The 27,974-nt window shown below is 42.2% G+C and overlaps 1 long non-coding RNA gene across 1 annotated transcript in view; it reads right to left on the bottom strand.

Moving 5' to 3' along the window:
• LOC105476779 (uncharacterized) overlaps positions 1-27,698 on the bottom strand; it is a 55,506-nt gene extending 27,808 nt beyond the window's left edge. The window contains exon 1 of the long non-coding RNA XR_984238.2: positions 27,562-27,698. This is a non-coding gene — a long non-coding RNA (uncharacterized lncRNA). The remainder of the gene's footprint in view (positions 1-27,561) is intronic.
• Positions 27,699-27,974: the final 276 nt, after the last annotated feature.

Genomic DNA, 27,974 nt, shown 5'->3' with positions numbered 1-27,974 from the left:
CTTTTGTTTTCTTCCCCATGGGCCTCCATAAATTATGAGTTACAGCCTTTCCTTATTAAGTGAGCCTAAGGTTAGGGTAGAGAAATCATTGCTCACACCCCACAGAAATGCTTTTTTTTTTTTTGAGACAGAGTCTCTCTCTGTCGCCCAGGCTGGAATGTAGTGGTGCGATCTCAACTCACTGCAACTTCCACCTCCTAAGTTCAAGTGATTCTCCTGCCTCAGTCTCCCAAGTAGCTAGGATTACAGGTACACCTCATCACCATGCCCGGCTAATGTTATATTTTTAGTAGAGATGGAGTTTCACCATGTTGGCCAGGAGGGTCTTGAACTCCTGACCTCAGATGATCTGCCTACCTCAACCTCCCAAAGTGTGGGATTATAGGCATTAGCCACTGCACCCAACCCAGAAGTGCTTTCTGCGAAAGCAGATTTCCCCTAGTTTTGAGCACATCCATACCATAAAGCATGTGTCTCTGTTTTAATAAGCTATCCATCACCTCCCTGCAAAAATACTGAAGTGCCCAGCCCCACTTTGTGCTCCCACAGCACACACCTCTAAGTGCCTTTCTCTGTTGGCTAAGTTACTGCTTTGGTTCCCTCTGTGAGCTCCTTAGAGGGCCGAGCTGTATCTTACTGTCTTTGTTTTCTCAGCACCAAGAACAGTGCCCGGCAAATAGTGGCCCTGAGTTGTGTGCCTCAAGAGGGAGTGAATGAATGAATTCTAAAGGCCTGTGAAAGCTGGGAAAAAGCTGGCTTCCAACTATGGATTTCCATAATAAAATTACTTGCTAATGTCCTGTATTCATTTACTAGAGCTAATGCAACAAATTACCACAAACTTGGTGGCTTAAAACAACAGAAATTCATTTTCACACAGTTCTGGAGGTCAGAAGTCTAAAATCAAGGGATTAGCAGGACCTGCTAAAAGCTCTGGAAGAGAATCCTTCCTTGCCTGTTCCAGCTTCTGGTGGCTTCAGGCATCCTTGGCATCTGGCTGCATAACTCCAATCTCCGTCTTCATCTTCACATGGTCTTTTTCTTTTTTCTCTGTGTCTCTTCTCTGTGTGTCTCTGCTCTGTGTGTCTCTTATGGGAACACCTGTCATTGGATTTAGGACCACCTAGATAATCCAGACTTATCTCATCTTGAGATCTTTAACTTAATTACATATGTAAAGGTCTTGTTTCCAAATAAGGACACATTCACAGATTCCAGGGATTGAGATGTATATATGTCTTTGGGGTAGGGGGGAGGTTTACCATATAATCCAATGAGTGCCCTTATTATGGTAAAGATATATTTTATTCTCACTAACCGTAACAGCAAGCACAGAGTCAATTTTTTTTTTTTTTTTTTTTTTTTTTTGAGACAGAGTCTCACTCTGTCGCCCAGGCTGGAGTGCAGTGGTGCCATCTCGGCTCACTGCAAGCTCCGCCTCCCAGGTTCACGCCATTCTTCTGCCTCAGCCTCCTGAGTAGCTGGGACTACAGGTGCCCGCCACCACGCCTGGCTAATTTTTTGTATTTTTAGTAGAGACGGGGTTTCACTGCATTAGCCAGGATGGTCTCGATCTCCTCACCTCATGATCTGCCCGCCTCGGCCTCCCAAAGTGCTGGGGAGTCAATTTTTTAAATGGGATAGATGGATGGATGGATGGATGGGTGAACAGATGTTCTGTCACTACCCATAACCCCTAACACACTTGGTTAGTGCCTGCTAACAAAATGTAGCTGAGAACAATTTTTCCCAAGTGCCAATGCTATCTTTTCTCCCACTACCACTTAAGATTGACACTCCTGGGATCACATGCACATTATCCCTCCATAATATCTCTACTAATGTAAAACACCGAAGCAGCCATTTGAGGAAAGGCTAGAGTGTTTCACACAGACGTCTTGATGCAGTAACTACACAAAGTGTTGGTTGAATTGATTCAAATCAGAAACATTGACTATGCACCTGAACTTTGCCCACAGAACTTTCCTGAATAAATGGTTTCCTCTCCTGGGCAAACAACCTAGATCAGCAACCCTGAGCTGTTATCTTATAAATCCTAAATTTTATTTAAAGCCAGCCTTATAGCATGGTACAAAGTTAATGTCTTCCTTCACAATTTTGATCAGCCTCTCAGATTAACAGGTGGACAAACAATAGCATAGGCAAAATCAAACCTCATTTGAGTTGTTGAGTCAGAGCAAGAGAGGTGATTTTCAGAGAGTGAAGAAGGACAGAAGGAGTGCTATGCCACTCTTGACAAATGGCACCATTTTGGAGCAGGCTTTCCGATGGGGAACACTTGTGTAGAACCCAAGGACCCAGGTACCAACAGAGCTTGTGTGTCACTTGTAAATGTGCAAGCAACGGGCATTTCAAGCTCAGTCTGACACACCCTGTGAACGCAGCTATTTTGGCAGCGTCAATCCCGGTGTCTATGGAGGACAGAACAAACTCAAGTTAACCCTAGTTACTTCCTTGAGCTCTGCTCTCTGAGAAGGATCAGCCAGGCAGACAGCTGCCACTGCAAATTCCACTCCCTGGGAACAATGTACTTTATTTTTGGAAAGAGGGAAAAGCAAAGGAGAAGAGAGCAATGCCGACAAATATACATTTGCTTTTCTATTTATGCAAAGCCTCTACCCCTTCATCACCTCAGTTACCAGTTGTTTAGAGCAACCTTAGAAAATAGACTTGTAAATTGTCACTGGCCTGCATCCCTGCAGAGAGTAACACAAGTCAGCTTCCAGGATGGCACATCCCATTGCTGTAAAGAGCTACACAAATAAAAGGATTATTTCCATGACAGGCTGTTGGCCCACATGGTTACAATTAATGCTCCTATACAATAAACACTCTTCCTGGATCCTTTCTATGTAAGAGTCACTCTCTATAGTAATAGTATCCTGATTATGGGTTCTTCATCATACATTAAAAAGGTGAAGAAAGCAAAACTGCCCCTCCTCGCCATTATTTTCCTATCATTTTCTACATCTCTATAGTTACTACCTCCCATGTAACTTCAAACATCATTTTAATCATGCTTTCTAAAATATAACACACGAAAGGCCCACTGGTGGACACAAGGAAAGAAGAAAGGAAGGGAGAGAGGAAGGGAAGGACAGGAGGGAGGGAGGGAGGGAGGGAGGGAAGAGGGAAGAGAGGGAGGGAGAGAGGAAGTGGGGAGGGGAAAAGGGTGGGTGGAGGGGAGGAGGGAGGGAGGAAGAAGTCAAAGACAAAGAAAAATTTTGAAACAACTCTACAGGGACAAGGACTGTGTCCTGCTTGCCACTTCATTCCCATAACCTAGCAGGCCTAGTAGCCTTGGCACATAACAGTAATTAATTATTTAATGATAATGGGAATAAATGCAAACATTATCTAATAAATGGAGCAATAAGTTTAGTTCAAAAATTTCTATGACAGTTTCCTTCTTCCACTGTGTGGTTCAGAACCCATTTTGTCACTAATTTACTTTTAGGGAAAAGATTGAAAATGGGCATTTAATGAACACCTACTATGTGCCAAGTATTTTGACTTTTTATCTCATGTAAAACCACATGATAACCCAAACTATTTGATAAATGATACATATATGCTGAGAGAGGTTAAGTAACTTTCCCATAGTTACACTGCTAATAAGTGGAGAAATGGGAATTTAAACACAAACCTGACTGACTGTGTAACCAAGAATGTTTGACTGTATCCTGCTGCTTCTCAGGTGATCATGAGAGTATGTCTGCTTCAATATAGCATCAGCTCCTAAGATGGGACTGCAATTCACTGGGTCTCGTTGTAAGTAAATTTTACTATGACAAAGCCATTGGGATATTTGGAGAAATTATTCTTAATGAGATTTTATTTGTTATGCGTAACAAGAAGAGGCAGTTTAAAAAAAAAAGAAGAAGATACTAGCACTGTTTGATTTACTCCCCATGGGATTTCTAAAGAAGAGTCATCTGAGAAGTCAGAATCACATATGTATCCCTTATTTATTGGCTGTCTCTCCTCTGGAATCCAAAAATCCAAAAGAAAAGGTCTTATTTGTTTTACTCACTGTTCCAAGCCTAGTAACCAAGAACTATGCCATGGCACTCAATTTTTAATGAATGAAAGAGATGACAATGAACTCTCCATTGATTAGACTTCTGTATCCACAGACTGGGACTCCAGACAGACTAGGATGATACGTGTGAAGCTGTGGGGTTTTGCTGAATCAAAAGCATGGTCTTGGGAAACAGCTGAAGAAAATGAATTCAGACTATGGAGAATTATTTTCTCCCACTCAGCTATATATCACATTCCTCCTATGTGAAAAGCCCTGAATCAGATAGAAAATAGCATTTACTCAAAGTTCAAGCCATTTTTAAGGGCAACGCAGCCTCCTCCAATTTCCCGAACAACTACACATGGTGGCTGTGGTCAGTAGCAGGCTATGAAAAAACTCTGATCCACCTGGAAGGACCAGAGATTCAGGATCCTAGGCCAAAGCCAATCAGCTTTCAGACGTGGAGATAAGCTTTATTTGGGGCATGGACTATAAAGACTCCAAGAAACTTAAAAATCTTTCTCATTTGTCACCAGAAAAATGTGGCCCAAGGTTACCCACCTCATTAGTAGCAGAGCCAAAACTTAAACTCAGGCCTTCTGACACCTTCTCATCCAAAATTATTTTTACTACCCCAGAAGAAGGTGTGTGGTAGAGGCCAACATAACATGAAGAAGGGAGCAGACAGCACACAGTCATCATCCTCATGGACTAGATGGTCACCGGGATTCTGAGATAAGTAAAGGACAAAGAGAGGCACATACATGCATTCCCTGGATTCTGGGGAAACCTGTGTGTCAGGCTAAAGAAGGCAGAGAAGTGAATGTTTTGAGTTGTATCTAACCCAGGCATAAGTGTCTCCCTTGAAAGACAAGGGAAGTGGGGTGCTGAAGAAGAAACAGTATAGACATGGAGTCAAGAATATAGGTGTGAATCCTGGGCCAGCTGTTTGCTAATTCTATGACCTGTGGCAAGTCATTTAACCTCTCTGGGTCTCAGTTTTGTAATCTGTTCAATCAGAACCACAATCGGACTTCTGAACAAGGTTCCTCAGTCCAGCACCAATTAGGTGGACTGTCATAAAAGAAGACCTGGGCCAATCAGATTTTTTCTGTCTAGTATTTGAACAATAGAAATACCAGGAGAGTAAAGCATTTAGCAACAGATAGCTAGAGATCATGAGACAGAAAGAAACCAGAGGGACCATGATGCATCATGAACAAAGTGAAATTATGAGAGTCAGAAATGATGGGCCGGGTGTGGTGGCTACACCTGTAATCCCAGCACTTTGGGAGGCTGAGACAGGCAGATCACGAGGTCAGGAGATCAAGACCATCCTGGCCAACATGATGAAACCCCATCTCTACTAAAAATACAAAAAATTAGCTGGGCACGATGACACGTGCCTGTAATCCCAACTACTCAGGAGGTTGAGGCAGGAGAATAGCTTGAACCTGGGATGTGGAGGTTGCAGTGAGCAGAGATCGCACCATTGCACTCCAACCCGGGTGACAGAGCGAGACTCAGTCTAAAGAAAAAAAAAAGAAATGATGAGGTTGAGGCCAGGCACAGTAGCTCAAGCCTATAATCCCAGCATATTGGGAGGCAGAGGTAGGTAGATCACTTGAGTCCAAGAGTTAGAGATCAGCCTGGCCAACATGGCAAAACCCCATATCTACTAAAAAGACAAAAATTAGCTGGGTGTCGTAGCATGTGCCCATAGTCCCAGGTACTTGGGGGGCTGAGGCAGGATGATTACCTGAGCCTTGGGAGGTCGAGGCTGCAATGAGCCTTGATCACTCCACTGCACTCCAGCCTGGGCAACAGAGTGAGACTCTGTCTCAAAAATTACAAAATAAAAGATGAGGTCAAGAACATAAAGGACAGAGGCTGAGGAAATCAGTCAGTAGGAAGAGAAGCCATGGGGAAGAGATGAGTCATCAAAATGGTGGACCATCAGAGTCAAGATCCATGCACTCCTGAGACCAACATTCCTGGAAGCAGCAGGATCCAAATGACCTTCAATTCCACTTTCTGTCTCTGTATGGCCCAGATTCTCCTGGACTTCTTCATCTTCCCAAGGCCAGCTAAACAGCTTTCCCTGAGTTCCCATGCACATGTTAACTTATGACAAACCTATGAGTAACTTAGATGACTCTCTGTTTGCATCCAAACAAGTCTGATTAAGTCAACCTGTTTGCTTCATTTAACATATACCCTGGATTTCCCACAATCAGTTCAGTTCCATGAATTTGTCCTAATTCTTGAAGGGCAAACATTAAAACTATGAAAAAATGTGATTTAATTTTCACACTTTTTTATGACTTTTGCTGTAAGTAAATTTACAAATAAGAATGGCCTGGATTTGGGCTTAGGTAATATGGGTCTCAGAATGTTGTACCAAGCAGTTGGCTAGGCTCTGTGGGTTGAAAGGATGGGGAGAAAGAGCATAGAGCTAGATAAATCTCCCTCTTTCCACTCAAAAATGCTTTTAATTGAGATCATTCAACAGAACCCTAGCAAAAAAATCATAAAGAAGAACCAACGTAAGCTCCATAAGGGTAAAGATCATGTTTGTTTTATTTGTTATTTATCACCAGTACTTGGCACCAAGCCTGAACTTAAACAGCACTCCAAAAATATTAACTGAAGGAAAAAAAGAAGGAAGAAAGAGAGAGAAGGAGGAAAGAAGGGTAGAAGACATGAAAATTTGCCTCTCAGATCTACTACTACCAAGTGCATAATTGACTGATGGCTCCAGCTGCCGAGCTCCAAATGCAGCACTGTGTGTACAGACCACACATTTCACAGCTGCTGTCAGTCAAAGGGTAAGCATGGCAGTGATACTTGGGCATATAGTTCTTGCAAAACATGGGACTCTTAATATGGACTTTGGTTCAAGGACTTCCCTTTGGCCTAAATGAAACTTTTTTAGAAGTGCATTGTTGTCTGAGACTCTATGTATCCAACCCTCTCTCTTCTCCCTTCAAAGGTGTCAGACCTGCATCATGGTCTAATGGCTCTTCTAATCTCCTCTGGCTTCCTCTCCTTTTGTTACTTACAGTCATTCCTCCCAGTAAGTCTAAACCTGTCTTGGCATCTGCATCTCAGAGTACCTAGCCAATATAAGGACAGAAGGATTAAGAGAAAGAGGGGGGTTGCTGAGTGTGGCTTTGTTTGAAACTAGCCCATCTCAAAGTTCCTGAGCTTGGAGTTAGGAGGAAGGTTTTATTGGTTCTGTCCCAGTGGTATGGCTAAAGAAAGAATTACCTGCTTGATACATACACCCAGATACACTCTCTGCCCTCATCTATATACTCTGTGACCAGGGAGGCTGACCTTTCTGGCCTATGTCTTCTGGGCTCTTCTACTGGCTGGCTTCAGGTTGGGTTTGGCCAATGGAAGGCACTAATAGGAGCTTGTCCATCAGGGAGAGATTGTGAGCAGGACATTTCTTCATCACCTTTCCTTGCTTCAGCCCTATGTATCTGCCAATATTCACATTTTCTCATGACTACAGCTCCCACCAAATGATTGTCTTTATATTGTTCCAGGTGACATTTCAGCAACCACTTGAAAGAAGATAGAGTTGATCTTATTGTTAGGTTAATTATATTAATGGTCAATTAATGGCCTCCCTATGGCTATCTTTTGCCCTGTAACTTCATAGTCCTCTCCTACTCTGTATCTTGCCTTGGCCATGTGGGAAAACAGCTCCAAAAACAAAAACAAAAACACTTACATGTTTCTACTTCTACCATGAGATGATGATAGCCTCACGATACAACTGAAAGAGCCTGCTGGAGGATTATAAGGAGAGTAGTTTTCCCAACCAAGGCTTCCTGTACCAGCCTATAGCTAGCCAACTCCCAAGCATACGAGAATGCTCAACCAAGAACAGCAGAGCCACCCACCAGACCCACAGCTGACTACAGAACAAAAGTGACCCCAACTGAGACCACAAGGACCATTTGGCAAACGCTCGATTTCATGAGAGATAAGAAATATTTATTGTTCTCTGGGCATGGTGGCTCATGACTGTAATTCCAGCACTTTGGGAGGTCAAGGCTGGTAGATCCCTTGAGGCCAGGAGTTCAAGACCCGCCTGGCCAACATGATGAAACCCCGTCTCTACTAAAAATATGAAAGTTAGCTGGGTGTGGTGGCAAACACCTGTAATCCCAGCTAGTCAGGAGGCTGAGGCACAAGTATCTCTTGAACCCAAGAGACAGAAGTTGCAGTGAGCCAAGATCACACCACTGCACTTCAGCCCGGGCAACAGGCAGAGACTCTGTCAAAAAAAAAAAAGTAAAGATATGTGTATTCTTTAAAGCACTGAGCTTTGGAGTGACTTGCTACCAACATCACTGTGGCAGCAGGTAACCAATACAACGTTTCAATTAGTTTTCATTTCAGGGAGAAAGTAAAGCCTGCCCAGGCAGGTTGACTTTGTGGTAAGGAGGAAAGGGAACCTGGTAAGGGAGGAGTTGGCAAGAAGTCCCTCTTTTATGAGGTTAGGGGACAAGTTTCCACTCCCTCAAAGAAGGACAAACAATCCAAAGACATGGGCCTGATAAACTTCCTTGGCCCAAACCAGATCTACCTCAAGTATTAGGAGGCCTCTATAGGGAGGAGACAAGAACACAGCTTTTAGGCTCCTGGGCAGAGATGCACTGAAGGTCAAGTTTCAAATGAGGTTCTGAGAATTCTGTCAATGCAAGAGCAAGACCCATGAGACACGGCACTGGTAAGAAATGCCAGAGTGGATGCAGGTTCTACCCCACTGGCTGAGGACCTTAGACAAACCTTTCCACAGGGTCAATAGGCTAAGGAGGGGGAAAAGTCCTGAAGTATTAGTCCATTCTCACACTGCTATAAAGACATAGATAAGATATAAATTACCCTGAAAGGTAAGAGGTTTAATTGACTCACAGGTCTGCAGGCTGTACAGGAAGCACGGCTGGGAAGGCCTCAGGAAACTTACCATCATGGTGGAAGGTGAAACGGAAGCAGGCACATCTTCACATGGCAACAGGAGAGAGAGAGAGAATGAAGGAAGTGTTACACATTTTAAATATCCAGGTCCCATGAGAACTCTATCACGAGAACAGCAAGGGGGAAGTCCACCCCATGATTTAATCGTCTTCCACCAGGTCCCTGCTCCAACATCAGCGATTACAATTTCACTTGAGATTTGGGTGGAGACACAGAGCCAAAACATGTCATCCTGGCACTGAAAATCTCTGAGCAGAGTTGGATCCAGAGAAGGGGCTACAGATCAAATCCAACCTTAGGTATGGATAAGACAGGAAAAATCACACCTCCCTGTGAGTCTGAAAAGATCTGGCATTTTCCTGTGATGCCCTCTCTCCCAGAGATGGCAATTTATCATCTACCAGAGATGGCAATAAAATATACTACTGGGAAGTATATTTAGAGATAAAAAAAAAATAAGCCTAGAAAGGAAGTTCTCACTAAAGTCAAGAGGAACTACATATGCATCTAGCTAGAAGGGTAAAGCCACAAGTTAAGGCTGTCTGTTGCTTCAAATAGAAGCTTCAAATAGACACCTTTAAATGTGGTGTCTTAAACAACACCATTTTATTATATCTCACGTGTTTGTGGATCAGGAATTTGGTCCACAAATTTGGTCCAGGACACAGCTGGCTGGTTATTCCATTACACACGGTGTCAACAAAGAATTCACCTGGGTGGATGGATGGACAGAAGACAGCTTCACTCTCACTTCTAACATCTGTACTGGGACTGCCAGAAGGCTAGGCTCAGCCTGCAGTATCAGGCGGGGTAACCAAACTTCTTATGCAGCCGCTCAGGGATCGCACGGAGAGTGTCTCAAGAGGTTCAATCCAAAGCTTCAAGGGTTCATATGATCATGCTTTTGAAATTCCAGAATGTCACCTCCACCCCTGTTCTTTCTGCCAAGCAGGTCACTTAGACCAGCTCAGATTCAGGAAATAGGAAATGAGATTCCACTGCTCAATGGGAGGAGGAACAAAGAATTTGCAGCCACCTTTTGTCTACTTCACCATATCAATCAACAGTCAACACAGTTAGTTTTAACATTCCAGAGGATGCACACAACAATCCCGAGAACTGAGAGAAAACATTAGCATTGCAATGCGTATTTATTTTATCTTAAAAATGAATTGAGCTTTACGTTATTTAATGTCTAAGTTGTCACTTGTGGTCTTCCTTGGTCCATATGACAGAGGAAACATAGCATAAACAGCATGCAAGGTGTACTGAGGGTTAACTGGGGCTCCCAAAATACAGATGACTGACAGCAATGCCCTTCCTGGTTTCCCTGATTTCAGTGCATTTCTACGTGTATTGTAATTTACATGTGCCAATTAAGTAGATTAATGTTTTACATTACCTAATTTTAACCAAACTCATTGCAAAATCAACGAATGGCTTTTAAAAGAATGTTTGCAAAGAAAGTATGGATGAAGGATAACACTGATAACACAAGCACAAGTGACAACAAAATACGGAAAATGACAATCCTGCTTTCCCTACTTCTAGTGAGCTCTCCATCAACTAAATTATCAGATATGATAAGAAAATTGTCCAACAAATCAAATTATTAAGACTGTTGGAGGCTGGGCATGGTGGCTCACTCCTGTAATATCAGGACTTTGGGAGGCCATCATGGGCAGATCACTTAAGACCAGGAGTTCGAGACCAGCTTGGCCAACATGGCAAAACCTGTCTCCACTAAAAATACAAAAATTAGCAGGCATGGTGATGCACACCTGTAGTCTCACCTACTCCAGAGGCTGAAGCAAGAGAATTGCTTGAACCCGGGAAGCGGAGGTTGCAGTGAGCCACGATCACGCCACTGCACTCCAGCCTGGACAAAAAAGAGAGACTCTGTCTAAAATAAAATAAAATAAAATAAAATAAAATACTATTTGAAAAATGGGTGGCTACAAATCCACTTTCATTTATAATTTACCTTACCCTAAAGGCATAGCTGCTTATATGTATTTGGCTAGTACAATTAGGGAGACTTTTAAAACACTATTTCATTTTTATCTCATTCTTTAAAAATTCTTGCTTCTGAATATATTTCATAATTGCATAATTGATTTGCACAGCAGCTTTTAGTTATATATTTTATTCACCAATACATCAATAAATATACAAATATTGTGGGTACCTCATCAAAACTATTTTACCAATGAAAGGCATGATCAAAAATATGTGAAAACCACTGCTGGAAATAGCAGACAGACGGCAAAGGCAGTGGCCAAAAGGGCAGGTGAGGAAGGCATAGAGCACATGAATTGTGACCTGGAAAGATCATTTCCTGATAGGAACATTTGAATGTCCTGTGAACGTCCATAGCTCCTGATTGGTCATAAGTCATAGCCCCCAGTGCCTCCCCAGCCAGTCATGTGTTACCACAATTTCTGGTCTCCTTCCCAACCCTTTTCAGCCCCAGTCCCAGAATAAGAGCTCCAAGCCAAGGATTAGGGACGGCTCATCTCTACATCATCAGCATCTATGGCAGAGCCCTTTCCACAAAGATATTCTGTCATTTACCTAGGCCTTGGATGCAAATGTCCATTGGGGCCACCCAATTCAAGTCATTCTCATTAGCAACGCCCAAAGGGATTGCTTTTAAATGAAGGCTTTCTACAATGAAGCAATGTTGAAAAACCCCCAAACCAAGCATGACCATAAAAACTGTTTCCCCGTGGTTAAAAGGGATCACTAAATTGATACGATATCTCTGGAGGGCTGTTGGACAGTATGTATCAGCATGTAAACTGTGCAGACCTTTGTCCTGTAATCTCACTTCTAGCAATTTACACCAAAAAGATAATTGGATAAGTGCAAAATGATGTGCGGCAGATAAGGAAGATTACATTACATGAACATTTAACAAATATGAACGCAAAAATATAAGACTGCAACATAGAGAGGAAAAGAAATCATTGAAGTAGGCTGGGCACAGTGACATGTGCCTGTAATCCCAGCTACTCAAGAGGCTGAGGCAGGAGGATCACTTGAGCCCAGGAGTTTGAGACGAGTCTGGGCAGTATAGTGAGACCCAGGCTCAAAGTTTTGAAAATAATAATAATAATAATAAATAAAAGGGAAAAAGAGAAATAATTTAAGTAGTGTGTGTGACTCTGAAATACTTTCACCCAATAAGCCTAAGTCCAAGGCGAGCTTGATGTGGGAGACGATGAATCTCTTGATCTCTCAGTTCCAAACTGCCTCTCATAGAATAAGCATCTCTTCCTGCTACGTGTGAAGCTAGTGTTTAAAGATACATGACCTATAACAGAATCTCTACATGCAAGCCAAGCAGAGAATCAATATGTTCCAATGCTCAAAGAGACACAGGATAAAGTGACCTTCTGAAAAATGCTGTGCTGGTCCCCAGTGCGGCATAACCTAAGGAACTCCCCTTTGTTTACAGAGAGGCTTATCATAGTATTGCTATCAAAACTGAGTGAAAATTTGGGAACCCTCTGGGTATCCATCAGCAGTTCAGTAGGGTTTATTGATGTGCAATACTTCCATTTGATGGAATATTATGCAGCCACTAAAAATGATAGTGTAGTTCTGTATTTGTCAGAATGTAAAGATTAACACAGGATGTCATCAATGAATAAAAACATTATATAAATGGACACTCAGTATGATCCCACTTTGATTAAATTATAGCCATATATCTCTGTGTATGAATAATCTATGTAAATACATCCTTAGAAAAACGCCTAGGTGAAGCTCAGCAAAATCTTAGTAGTAGAAATCTCTGGGTAACCGTATTTTGAGTGATTTAAGAGCTTTTTTCTGATTTAAAAAAAATTAACAATAAACATTTAAAATAAACAATAAAGCTACTTTTAAAACTCATTGTATGGTTAGTTCCACTCTCATATAAGCAAATGGTTCTGACCTTCGCCCCCAGTGACCCTTGGTTATTGCTGCCTGGGGTTTGGCCATTCAGTGATTTCAGAACTCACCAGAGGTGATACAAAAACCATGATACACGTTTGCCAAATTTGATTCTATAGCTGTATGTTCCTTTGTCTTTTCTCTCTTTTCTCTTCACCAAATTAGTGTGTTGGATATTTTTCACTTCAAGAGGGACCAAATCTGTTGTAACTTACTTAGTGCAACTCAGGATAGCACCACATCTGCTCCTCTCTAGCATCCCCACATTATTCTCAGAAATAATAACCTATCAGAAGGTGCTTGGGGTGGTGAGCTACTGGTGAACATCCAGCTGCATCTGCACCTCTATCTCCAGGAGCTGTTTTCCCTTAGGACTCAGTTTAGGTGCTGCCTCCTTTTGGAAGTCTCTGATCTCCCTTTACTCCTGAGTTAGCTGTCTTTTCCCATGTTCCCCGGGTGCCAGTCTTCCTTCCTAGCATTGTAGTCTAATCCTAGTACTGTATTTTATCACCATGTATTATTGTTGACTGTTTATTTGTTAGTTCTTCCAATTGGACCGTGAAATCCTTGAGGGCAAGAGATTTCACCTTCTTCATTTTAATATCCCCATCCCTGGCACAAGCTTAGCACACAGTGGGCATTTAATATATGTATGTATGCAGAACAAATTAATAGGAATGGATAGAGGTGGGACCACAGACCATTTATCATGCATGGGTTTCATAAAATGACTGTCCATAATTCCTTTCCAGTTTCTGTCTTCTCCCCCTCAGAAACAGTTTTGATTTGCCTGAGGATGGTCCACAAGCCATGACCTTTATTTGAGATAGAACTCTCAGACTAGTTTAGGATTAAAGAAAAAGGATGAAGAGATTATATTGGTCCATCAAAGCGGGAAATCATGGATGAATCTGGCTCCAGGCATGCCTTGGTCCAGGAATTCAAGCACAATCCTCAAGACCCTCTCTCACCTTCTTCCCCATTGCTTGGTACTGATGTTTTTTCTGCATATTGCTTTATTCTCTCCTATTCCTCAAATAGGTCATCGCCAAATTGTAAAAAATATGGCCACCTGCCATCCCCAATTCATATCGTCCTAGCTCTCTGTCATAAAAGGCACCACCTTCTCTTTCAAATCCAAAGTCCCTAAGAAAAAGAGAAAAAAAGGCCGGGTGTGGTAGCTCGCAGCTGTAATCATAGCACTTTGGGAAACCGAGATGGGCAGATTACTTGAGGCCAGGAGTTCAAGACCAGTCTGGGCAACATAGCACGATCCCCTCTCTACAAAAAATTTAAAACTTAGCCAGGTGTGGTGGCACACCTGTAGTCTCAGCTACTCAGGAGTCTGAGATAGGAGCACGGCTTGAACCCAAGAGTTTGAGGCTGCAGTGAGCTATCATTGCACCACTACACTCCAGACAACGACAGAGATACTATCTCAAAAAAAGAAAAAAAGTTCCAGAGAAAGATTCTGCTGGGTCCAGCTGCAGTTAAATGTCCATTCCTGCCAGCGGAATGCAGTCCTGTGATTGGCAGGTCATGACCATGTCCCACCCTTACACTCAGGAGCATGAGAGACTGATTGGCTGTACCACCGAGTCACATGATTGGGCAGTGGGAACAATGTCTTAAAGCAGGGTATGGGGGCTGCCGGACAGAAAAAAAATAATAGATGTCTCTCCAAAACACTCTGGGAAAGCAACCCGTACAAGAATTCCCATTGCTGCCTGGAAAATTCAGTCCCAATCTTTGGAGTAGTGGGGGAAAGAATCATGTAACAGATCAGTCTCCTTCTGCCTGCTCAAACCCTCTTCAAAGAAGATTTTGTTTCTCTCTTATTCATGTCCCTACCAAAATGATGCTGGGTGGTCAAACTTTCAAGACCCCTCAGAGCCTACAGCCAGACTCTGACAAGCAAACCCAGGCCCCACCCTTGGCTCATGAAGCCTCTCACCACAGGGCCTCAGTTAGCTACCAGCTGTGCTGTGCCAGCCCCAATCAAATGCAAGCCCAAGGGCCATTCCCAAGGCCAGCACCACGCTGCTCCAGGGGGCACCTCCTGCCAAGGTGTTATCGGCAGGCCTCTGTTCCCAAATGCCACATTGGGAAGACTGGTGCGTCTTGTCTCAGCCTGGCTTTGACAGGCTGGGCCCCTGGCCTAGCTGGTGGCTGCAGATCAACGGCACTTTGTCAGCCCAACGCACCTCTAAGAAGCTGAAGTGCATACTGAATGGAGGTGTCTGCAGACCTCCTGGCCTCGGCAGCCCCTCTGCGTGTTTGGGTAAAGAAATATGCAGTTTGAGCTGTGGTCATCGCTGCCTGAGCCGCTGAACTGCAATCAACATCAACACCACAAGGACACAATATTTTCTCCCGATTTACAACACGTTCATTTATTTTGGAATTTCTGTGCCAGCTGAGGCTACAGGGCGGTGACAGTGGAAAAATTGTCCTGGGGCCAAGCAAAAGAGAGTGTTGCAACCAAGCTCCTGTTCTGAAAAAGGGTGCTCGAAAGCAGCAAAAAGCAAGCAGAGTTAAGAGAATGACCTTCCACAAACAGCAGCCCACAGGCCATGGGTGCCAGTCTGGGAAACAACTAATTTGGAGATCCACTATTGCTCCTCCACCAAGGTCTGAAGATGGGCCACTGGAATCCAGGGTTCCTATGAAACTACTGAACCCCTTGGAGTTTCCGTTATACAAGATGATCTGCTTTCTTTCTCAAAGTTCCCCAGGGAGTCAGAGATCCTGTGACTTTGAAGGTCCCCCGTAAACTCCTCCAAAGTAGGCTTTATTGGAAAACACCTCAAAGAAGTGAAAATGATAGGATTTGGAGTGAGAAAAACTTGAGTTTGAATTGTTCACAGTGTTACTTACTTACTGAGTGTTCTTAACTCTCTTAGCTTCAGTTTCCACATCTGTTTTTAAATGGACGTAATAATATCTAACTATCAAAGTTGTTATGGGAAATAGAGTAATGTATCGAAGTACACAGTACAATGCCCAACTCTTTGTGGGCACTCAGTACATGAAACTTCCAACTCCTTTGTCTTCTTGTTTTATACTGGATCATTTAGATGTTCTCTACTAGGCTTTAATGTGTACCTATAAAATAGGTCAGGATGCTGCCAGTGTGGAAGTTCCGTTTGTTGGGCTCCTTGGGACTGAAAACTTCTCTCGATTTAAGGATAGTCCATGAAAGAAGGAAGTGGTAGAGAAGGGAGGCAATGAAAGAGAGGGGATGTGCAACTATCAGTATTCCCAACAAGAGGCCCTAGGAGGTGGCCACTCTGGTCATAATCACAGGAGGACTCAACAGAGAGGCTAGTCTCTTCCAGATACAAGAAGGAAACTTTACCTGTCACCTGGAGCAAGCTTACACAAGATAATCTACTTCTCCAAGGCAATAACAAGCTGTACAACTTCAGGCAAAAAGAAAGGGAACCCCAAGTGCATTCTTCTTATCCTACTGAGAAGAAATCTGACATCTGCCCACGGGAAGTGACCACTCAAGGTGTCACAACTAGCATGAAGCAGAGCAGTGTTCTGGAACAAAGTCTGACTGATTACAATCTGGTTGTCTCATTAAAAAAAAAAAAGAATTTTAACAAGGGTAACAAAACACAATCAATTCACATTTTATGTTCTATAAAGTCACCTGAATTAGCAAGTACTGAATCATTGCAAAATACAAGATTAGGTTCCTGCAAGCCTCTGGTCACAAGATCTCCATCATCCCATCAATTTATAATGTTGTTTTATGTGTGTTTCTGTTTAAAGGCACCATGACGGTTAATTTTATGTGTCAACTTGACTGGGCTAAGAAATGCCCATATAGCTGGTAAAATATTAATTCTGGGTGTGTCTGTGAGGATATTTCTGGAAGAGATTAGCATTTGAATTGGTAGACTGAGTAAAGAGTATTGTTCTCACCAATGTGGGTGGACATCATCCAGTCGGTTGAGGGCTCAAATAGAACAAAAAGGCAGAGGAAAGGCAAATTTACTCTCTCTGGTTGAGCTGAGACAGCCATCTTTTCCTATTGTCAGCCATTGGTGTTCCTGATTTTCAGACTTTTAGACTCAGATCAAGACTCCACCCCCAATTCCCAATTCTCAGGCCTTCTACCTTCTGAATCAGACTCACCACTGGGTTTCCTTGTTCTTCGGCTTGCAGATGGCAGATCAGGGGACTTCTCAGTCTCCATAACTGCAAGATCCAATTCCTATAATAAATCTTTATAGGACTATAAATATAAATAAATATATATGTATATATACACATGAGCACATGCACACATATATTAAGAATAGGATTTATCTGAAGGACAGGATATATATATAATATATATATGTATTCCAACATATATCTATTATCCAATACATAATATTTGTTCTATTTCTTTGGAGAACCCTGATGAATACAGATTTTGTTTGGTACTGAGAATGGTTCTAGAAGAACAAAATTTTAAGGATAAGTTTTCTGAATTGGTTCTAGGGCTTCTGAAATGGACTCTCCAATATGATTGGATTTAAAGACACTGATGATTATGTTTCTAATAGTAAAATGAGCACTGATAATCCATGGAGTGAACTATTTAGAAACACAAAAAAGTCTGCATGGGATACTTCTAATCACCTATTTACAAGAAGCAGGGTGCAGAGCTTCCAGACAGCTGAACACATGGAGGTTCCTGGAGGGTAGCATGCCCAGGGAGGGCATGGAAGCTCCATGCCTGTTCTGCTATACCTTGCCCTACACATCTCTTCATCTGTATCCTTTGCAGTGTTCTTTATAATGAACCAGTAAACTCTTTAGGAACAAAGCGATCAAGAAAAAAGAGAGAAATTGAAAGCAGCCCTACTATATAGTCAGACCATCAAGACAGAATTGAATTCATTGCCATCAGGGTCTGACTATCTGAATCTGAGTAAGACTTTATCCCAAGGGGAGTCTGACAAACTTTCAAGTTTCTGATCATAAGACTGCTATCTCCAAGAGAATAATATAGCTTGCAAAACAGAATAAGATCTCAGAGGCTTTTAATCTCCTCAAGATTAAGAATGCAAGGGAGGGCCTCGTTTACAAAGGCCTGAAGCTTTGAAGCAGTTGTGATTCCTCATATATTATTCAAATAAAATAAGTGCCAAGTTTTAAAACATACGAAAGAAGAAGTAAAGTGCTAGTAACTCTATATGTGATACTTTCAAACATTCTTGGAAAATGAAGAAATATAATGATGTTGGTTGGTTGCTCCTAATGTCACTGGGCAAAGTGGTGAAAGAAAAGTATGAGCTTAGGGATGTGAATTCAAAACTCAAGCATTGCATAAACGACATAAGTGCTGGGTATGCCCTGAAAGAGAGTCTTATCTCCTGTAGCCACAGGGCTGAAATTGCTAAAAATCAAATGCAGAATCTCATCTTGCAATTTGCTGAATCACAATGCAAGTTGAACTCCCAGCATCACAGGGTGTCCACTGTTAAACTGATGGCATTGACTGGGGGGAAAAATGGAGTCCTTTAAGTTGAAATGGGGATATGTGGGAAGACCTTGATGAACGTGGGGACGTTGAGTCCCTAAATGAGTCTTCTTTGCCAGTGGAAGGGTTTTCCTCACCCCCAGTGGAAGTGGTCTGTCCACTCCCAATAGCTACAGTCTTTCTATCTCTATCTGAGGGGTTAATCCTGCATTACCTTAGGAAATGGTAATAACCTCTCCTGGGGCAGCTACCATGCAAGGTGATGCTAGCTCTCCTCAGAACCTTTCCCCATCACCCTTCTTTTCTTCTAGACGTATAACCTGACTCATGTCCCAGCAGGCCCCTAAAGGCAAAGTATGAAGTATGAGCCATGAGGAGGTATGCTACACTCCAAAGGAACTACAGTCATGCCCCACACACCATTTTGGTCAACCATGGACCACATATACAATGGTGGTCCCATAAGATTATAATAAAGCTGAAGAATTTCTATCACCTAGTGACACCTTAAGGTTGCTATCTTAATGTTTTGACATCAGAGAGCAATGCATTGCTCACATGTCTGTGGTGATGCTGGAGTAAACAAGCCTACTCTGCTGCCAGTTGTATAAAAGTATAGCATATAACAATCATGTACAGTACATCATAGTTGATAATGATAGTAAACAATTATGTTACTGGTTTATGTGTTTATTATACTAAACATTTTATCATTATTTTAGAGTGTACTCCTTCTACTTACAAAAAAAGATAGTTAACTGTAAAACAACCTCAGGTAGATCTTTCAGGAGGTAATCCAGAAGAAGGCATTGTTATCATAGATGACAGCTCCGTGTGTGTTATTGACCCTGAAGGCCTTCCAGTGAGACAAGATGCAGAGGTGGAAGATAGCAATATTGATGATACTGACCCTAGGCTAATGTGCGTATATGTGTCTTAGTTTTTAATTTAAAAGCTTAAAAAGTAAAAAATATATATATTTAAAAATAGAAAAGACCTTATATAATAAGGAGACAAATAACTATTTTTGTACAGTTGTAAAATGTTTGTGCTTTAAGTTAAGAGTTATTACAGGCTGGGCGCAGTGGCTTATGCCTGTAATCCCAGCACTTTGGGAAGCCGAAGCAGGTAGATCACCTAAGGTCAGGAGTTCAAGACCAGCCTGGCCAACATGGCAAAACCCCGTCTCTACTAAAAAGACAAAAATTAGCTGGGCGTGGTGGCAGGTGCCTGTAATCCCAGCTACTCGGGAGGCTGAGGTAGGAGGCACTTGATCCCAGGAGGCAGAGGTTTCAGTGAGCTCGGATGGCACCCCTGCACTCCAGCCTGAGCGACACAGCAAGAATCCGTCTCAAAAAAAAAAAAAAAGTTATTACAAATGAGTCAAAAAGTTAAAAAAAAAAAACTAAAAGTTTATAAAGTAAAAAAGTTACAATAAGCTAAAGTTAATTTATTATTGAAGAAAAAAGTATAAATTTAGTGTAACCTAAGTTTACAGTGTTTATAAAGTCCATAGTAGTATATAGCAAATGTCCTTGGCCTTCACGTTCATTTACCACTCACTCACGGACTCATCCAGAGCCATGTCTACTCCTGCAAGCTCTACTTATGGTAAGGGCCCTATACAGGTGCACCCTATTTTTGCCTTTTCTACCATATTTTACTGTACTTTTTGTTTAGCTATGTTTAGACACACAAGTACTTAACATTGTGTTATAATTGCCTACAGTTTTCAGGACAGTAACATGCTGTACAGTTGTGCAGCCTAGGAGCAATAGGCTGTACCATATAGACTTTTGTGTGAATACACTCTATGATGTGTATTCACACAATGACAAACTCTCCTACAATGCATTTCTCAGAACATGTCCCCATCATTAAGCAACACATAACCGTACTAGAGTTTTCTAATTTATGCAATCAGAAATCTGGGGAACATGGGCAAGAATGGGTATTAAGGGTGTGGGATAATGGTGGCAGAAACAAAGTTAGATGAAGCTGAATTTATTGATATGAACTCACCAAGCAGTGATTGTGCATTTAATGTTGCAGCTCAAGAAGTTAGAAAGAGCTCTAATAGTTTGGTTGGTTGGCTAAAACCTGGATCAAAAGATGGGCTACCAAGAGCAAATTGGAAATATCCAGCCTCCTGTGGTTTAATATAGAGGAAAGGATCCAAAGAATTAGGGAGATTGGAATGTTAGAGTGGATTTGTCATTTAAGACGTGCTTACCCACACCAGGAGAGTCCAGAAGACATAAATTTCACCAATACTTTGAGAAATAAATTTCTGAGGGGAGCCCCAGCATCCTTTAAGAGCTTCATGATCACTATTCTCTAAGACCAGACCTTACAGTAGGAACTGTAGCCGCTCAATTGGAAAATCTAAATGCAATCAGAATAATTGGATCCAAGTGTGGAACTCAACTGCCAAAGGCAAGATGGACATAGTTACCAACATGGATAGCAGAGTAGATGCAACAATCAGGATAGTCTGACTCATGCAGATCCATGGTGTTGGCTGGTTCATCATGGTGTTCCTAGAAGTGAAATAAATAAGAAGCCTACTGTGCTCTTACTTGATCCATATAAGCAGAAAGGCTCTAGGTCAAGTGAACCAAAGTGTAACTCAAACCATAAAAACAGAGTCACAGCCCCTCAATCAATTCCCAGACTTGAGCTAGTTTACAAACACAAAACTTCTTGAGTGAAGAGAAGGGAGAGTCGCGTCAAAGAAAAGCCTAGTTCACCACTGAACATACACACTGTTAATCTTACTCCCAGACTTCCTGCAATGGGCTCACAGCCTTTCATCAGGGTAACTGTGCATTGGGGGAAAGGAAATGATCAGATCTTTGGGGAGCTACTAGACACTGGCTCTGAACTGACACTGATTCCAGGAAACCCAAAACATCACTGTGGTTCTCCAGTTAGAGTAGGAGTTTATGGAGGTCAGGTGATTAATGGAGTTTTAGCTCAGGTTCATCTTACAGTGGGTCCAGTGGTCCATTGGGCCCCAAAATCCATCCTGTTGTTATATCCACAGTTTCAGATGCTTAATGGAAATAGACACACTTAGCAGCTGACAGAATCCCCAAATTGGTTCCCTGACCTCTACAGTGAGGGCTAGTATGATGGGAATGACCAAATGGAAGCCGTTAAAACTGCTTCTACCTAGGAAAATGATAAATCAAAAGTAATACTACATCCTTGGAAGTACTGCAGAGATTAGTACTAACATCAAGGACTTGACAGATGCAGGAATAGTGATTCCCACATCTCCATTTGACCCTCTTATTTGGCCTGTATAGAAGACAGAAGATCTTGGAGAAAGATAGTGGATTACTGTAAGCTTAACCAAGTGGTGACTTCAGTTGCAGGTGCTGTGCCAGATGTGGTTTTATTCCTTGAGCAAATTAACACATCCGCTATTACCTGGCATGCAGTTATTGATCTGGCAAATGCTTTTCTCTCTATCCCTATCTATAAGGACCACCAAAAGCAGTTTCCTTTCAGCTGGCAAAGGCCAGCACTATACCTTCACTGTTCTATCTCAGGGGTATGAGCTCTGCAGCCCTATGACATAACTTAATGCTCAGCGATCTTGATCACCTTTCCCTTCCACAAGATATCACACTGACCCATTTTATTGACGACATTATGTTGATTGGACCTAGTGAGCAAGAAGTAGCAACTACTCTAGTTTATTGGTAAGAAATTTTTGCAGCAGAGTTTAGGAAATAAATCTAAAAAACCTTCAGGGCCTTTCACCTCAGTGAAATTTCTTGGGGCCCAGTTTGTGGGGCATGTCAAGATACCCCTTTTAAAGTGAAGGATAAGGTGTTGCATCTGGCCCCTCCTACAGCCAAGAAAGAGCATGCCTCATGGGCCTCTTTGAATGTTGGAGGCAACATATTCCTCATTTGGATGTGTTACTCTGGCCCATTTACAAGTGACCTGAAAAGCTTCTAGTTTTGAGTGGAACTCAGAACAAGAGAAGGCCCTGCAACAGGTCCAGGCTGCTGGGCAAACTGCTCCGACACTTGTGGGTATATGATCCAGCAGATCCAATGGTGCTTAAAACTGTCAGTGGCAGATAGGAATGCTGTTTGGAGCCTTTAGCAAGCCCTCATTGGTGAATTGAAGTGCAGGCCTCTCGGATTTTGGAGCAAAGCTCGGCCATTATTTACAGATTACTACTCACCTTTTAAGAGATAGTTCTTGACCTGCTACTGAGCCTTAGTAGAAACTGAGTGCTTGACCATGGGCCACCAAGTTACCATACAACCTGAGTTGCCCATCAGGAACTGCATGTTAGCTGATCCACAAAATCATAAAATTGAGCATACACTGCAATACTCCACCATCAAATGGAGGTAATACATACATGATCAGGCCTAAGAAGGCCTTGAAGGAACAAGTAATTTACATGAAGGAATTGCCCAAATGCTCATGATCCCTGCTCCTGCTACACTCCTGTCTCTCTACCAGGCTGACCCTACAGCCTCATGAGGAGTTCCCTACAGTCAGTTGACTGGGGAAGAAAAGACTTGGGCCTGGTTTACAGCTGGTTGACAGCTTTTGAGCAGTGTTTACATATTGTGCAGGCCATACGGCAGCACTACAGTCCATCTTTGGGGCACCACTGAAGGACTGTGGTGAAGGGAAATTCTACCAGTGCACCTGGTCGTGCACATTACTTGGAAGGAGAAATGGCCTTACATGCAACAATATAGTAATTCATGGACTATGGCCAATGGTTTGGCTGCATAGTCAGGGACTTGGAAGAAACATGATTGAAAAATTGGTGACGAAGAAATTGGGGGAAGAGGTATGTAGAGAGACCTCTCTGAATGAGCAAAAACATGAGGATATTTGTATCCCACATGAATGCACACTAAAGGATGGGCTTAGCAAAAGAGGGTTTAAATAATCAAGTAGATAGGATGACCCATTCTGTGATACTAGCCACCTCTGTCATTGCCCAATAGGCTTATGACCAACATGGCCATGGTGGTAGAGATGGATGTTATGCATGGGCTCAGCAACATATACTTCCACTCATAAAGACTGACCTGCCTATGGCCACCACTGATTGTCCAATCTGGCAGAAATAGAGGCTAACACGGAACCCCAAGATATGGCACTATTTCCTGGAGTGATCAGTGAGCTATCCAGCATCAGGTTGATTACACTGGACTGCTTCCATCATTGAACAGGCAGTTTTTTGTCCTTACTGGAATAAACACTTACTCTGGTTATGACTTTTTCTTCTCTGCATGCAATACTTCTGCCATCCGTGGGCTTACTGAATGCCTTATACATGGTCATAGTAATCCACACAGCATTGCTTCTGATCAAAGAATTTACTTCACAGCAAAAGAAGTGTGGCAGTGGGCCTAGGCACATGGAATTCACTGGTCTTACCATCTTTCCCACCATCCTTAAGCAGTTGGCTTGACTGAACAAAGGAATGACATTTTGAAGACTCATTTACAGTGCCAACCAGGTAGAGAGTAGTACTTTGCAGGAATGGAACAATGTTCTTCAGAAAGCTATCTGTGCTTTGAATCAGTGTCTGATATATGGTGCTGTTATTGATAGCCAGGATTCATGAGTCCAAGAATCAAGGGGTGAAAATGGGAGTAGCACCACTCACTATTACCCATAGTCACTACCTAACAAAATTTTTGCTTCCCTTTCCCATACCTTTTATGCCTTGCTGGCCTAGAGGCCTTAGTTCCAGAGACAGGAATGCTTTCACCAGGAGACACAACAGTGATTCCATTGAACTTGAAGTTGAAACTGCCTGTCACCTGGCCACTTTGGACTCCTCATACCTCTGAGTCAACAGGCAAAGAAAGTAGTTATGGTGTTGGCTTGGGTGATTGGCTGGAACTACCAGAGAGAAACTGGACTATTATTCCATAATGGAAGTAAGAAAATGTAAGGAATACAGGAAATCCTTCGGGGTATCTCTTAGCATTACCATGTCCTGTGAAAAGGTCAATAGAAAATGAAAACCCAATCCAAATGGGACTACTAATGATCCAGACCCCTTAGGAATAAAGATTTGGGCCACCTTGCTAGGTACAAAACTATGACCAGCTGAAGTGCTGGCTAAAGGTAAAAAAAATACAGAACAGGTAGTGAAGAAGGTGGTTACAATTAGCAGCTATAGTCATATGACCAGTTACAGAAACAAGAACTGTAATTACCAGGAGTATTTCTACCTTATTTTGTTATGAATACATTTGTGTGTGTGTGTGTGTGTATCCGACATCTTTGCTTTCTTTCCTCTCTTATTTCCTTATCATATAACATAAGACATATTGACTTTATATCAGTATTTAAGTCTTGTTAATTTTATAACATAGTATTTAAATCACAAGGTATCGAGAAAAGCATAAACATCACTCAAAGACTTTACCTCCTCTTCTGTGGAAGGGATAAGCTCATCTTCAGTTGTACGCAGGACAGTTGCATCATCTTGGAATTATGACCTTGTTACTGTCTTTATTTGGAGATTAAGTATGGTTTAAGGAGACGCATATAGGTGCCACATTGACGAGTGGTAGACATTTGATGATTAACTTTATGTGTCAACTTGGCTGAGCTAAGGGATGTCCAGGTAGCTGGTAAAATGTTATATCTAGATGTGTCTGTGAGGGTGCTTCCAGAAGAGATTAGAGCTTGTTTGCTTGTTCGTGTATAATATTTTCAAGCTTTATTGAAGTATAATTGACAAATTAAAAGGATGGATGGATGGATGGATGGATGGATGGATGGATGGATGGATGGAGAGATAGATAGATAGATAGATAGATAGATAGATAGATAGATAGATACATACATACATACATACATACATACATACATACATACATACAGATGTTTTGATGTATTTGTACACTGTGAAATGATCACCACAATCAAGATTGGCCTTTAAATTGGTAGACTGAGTACAGAAGACCTCCCTCGCTACTGTGAATAGGAATCACTGAATTCATTGAGGGCCTAAATAAAACAAAATGGTTGAAAAATGGTGAATTTGCTCTCTCTGCTTGAACTGAGACATCCATCTTCTCTTGCCCTTGGTCATCAGCACTCCTGGTTCTCCAGGTTTAGGGCAGACTCAGACTTACACCATTGGCCCCTGGAATTCTCAGGCCTTCAGTCTCAGGCTGAATTACACCACTGGCTTCCTGAGTTTCTAGCTTGCAGGCAGCAGATCATGGGACTTCTTGGCTTTCATAACTACATGAGTAAATTCCTATACTAAATCTCTCTATCTATCTAGCTAGCTAGCTAGTTAGCTTGCTATCCTATTGGCTCCATTTCTCTGGAGAACGTTGACCAATATGGACACCTTGTTTAATACACTGTTGCCTCATTAACATTGACCTCATGGACAAAAACACTATAATTCATGCCTGAATGAAGTTTATCTAACATTTTTGTTTTCTTTGCAAGGCACATCACATCTTCCTGTGCCTAGAAACACTAGACAGCACTTCAGCACTATGTCTGAAGGCCATTTCAAACAGCAAAATCACCAACAAAAGACAATGCCAAAAAATATGGTAATAGATAGACCATGAAAGGAACACTTGTTTACAATATGAGCGCTGAAACAAGTATCAGTATCACCTAGTTCAACCTCAGTTGAAACATACATATCAGACAACTCAATTTTTTGCCACTCTACATAGGCCAGTGAATGGCCACAAAAGCACTGTGGGTGTTGATTCTGGGACTGCAAATAAATTTTAGCAATGGGAAATTCATAAATAGGAAATCTGCAAAGAATGAGGATAGACTGTAACTTATCATCCACACCAAGACACTTTTATGAGTGAAGAGTTGCTATTAACAATTACACCAGGACAATTGGTGTAAACTGGACTGTCTCAAGCAAAGGGGGATGTATGATACCCTAATTTCAGCTTTTGAGATTCCTTTAAGAATCTGATGAAAGCCATGAGCACACATATTTTTTATAGACAATTTCAACGAATTCATAGACCCCAAGGTTCCTTAGGCTACCCATGTCAGCCTTAAAGAACAGTTTTTAAAAATAATATACAAACTGAAATATGGTAAAAGTATGCCTAAAACTTGAGACCAACATAATGATGGAGCAAGTTTATGCAGAGAACTCAGGGCATTCATGGACAAGGCCACTATCAACATAAAGTTGTCTATCAGGGCCATTGCCTGCTCGTCTTGGATACAAATGCACGCTAAATTTAAATTCAAACACCAAGAATCTCATCAGAGAAAGGAATGAAAACAAACTATGAAGAATCTTGAAAGCCCAGCATGGATGTGTTCAGAGCCTACTTCATTATCCTCTTGCCAAATGCCCCCATCTTAGCACTCATACCCATTCTCCATGTCAGGCAAGGGGAATGACTACAGCAAAGGAGGGGCCATCTAGGAAACAGTTTGGACTCCCTTAGTAGAGAACTCAAGGAGAATGCCCCCCATTACCTGGGATCAAGAACTAAAGACCACCAAAAAGTTAACTGACACTCCCACCACCCCATACCTCACCTCCATGAAGGAAAAGGAAGGAATCTACGGCCACTCATAGGAGCCACAGATAGCACTGAAAACTTACAATTCCAGTGTGATGGATTAAACACTGTAGGTTGATGGGGGCTGAATGCCATTATCTTTAATCCTTCACCACACTCCTGCCCCTAGTGCTCACCTCCTCACTTGAGAGAGCACAGCTGCCCAGATGTGTGTTTCCCATTAACTCCGCTGCCTCTAGTCTGGGATAAAGAGACATTTTCATGCCAAATTAAAAACGACTTGGAAATGTGCATTGTGTTGGGAGAATTGGCCTTTTGAAAGGGATATAAAAATGAGGGAAGCCGATTTCATCACCCGCCTGCAGACAGGCCATCAAAGCATCCTGCCCCTGTGAAGCAGGCAGGCCACCTCTGCTCTTTCCCCTTTACAGACTGTGTTAGCATCTCCATTATTTACCCCCAGGGTGGGATAAAGGCACAGTGCAAAGGCTAAGATCTTTAAACTGCCTTGAGTGCCCATTAAGCACATTAATAACATCCACCGTAGTGAAACTTACCAATATAATTTCCGACTTCAAGCCAGGCGTGAAAAAAAACGGAAGTCAGCTGAGTGTATCAACCGAGGAGACCACCTTAAATTAGAAGAGATTACTTAGTGATGGGGAAAGGAAAGAGTTAGCATGGAAGACCTCAGAACAACCTTGACCGTTATTTGGCTAGTATTTCCCCTCCCCCACACCCATGTCATTCGAGGGAGCGGGCTGCGCCAATTTGACACTAAGAGCATTTAATCAGTGATGCTGATGTTGCAGTTTGGCCTGGGAGGGCAGGGTCCCAGTATTACAAGAAGTCATATTAGGATCAATTTTAAAATAAAGGCAATGATTTGAAAAATGGGTCTTGGGATTTGTGTCAGCGCTGTAGTTGCCTGCCCTAAATGTGTGTGTTGGGAGATAGAGGTGGAATCAGG

This window comes from Macaca nemestrina, chromosome 17 (genome assembly GCF_043159975.1).
Source record: "Macaca nemestrina isolate mMacNem1 chromosome 17, mMacNem.hap1, whole genome shotgun sequence".
Classification (NCBI taxonomy): domain Eukaryota; kingdom Metazoa; phylum Chordata; class Mammalia; order Primates; family Cercopithecidae; genus Macaca; species Macaca nemestrina.
The sequence above is the reverse complement of the archived record's forward strand: the minus strand, read 5'-3'. Positions and strand labels throughout refer to the sequence as shown.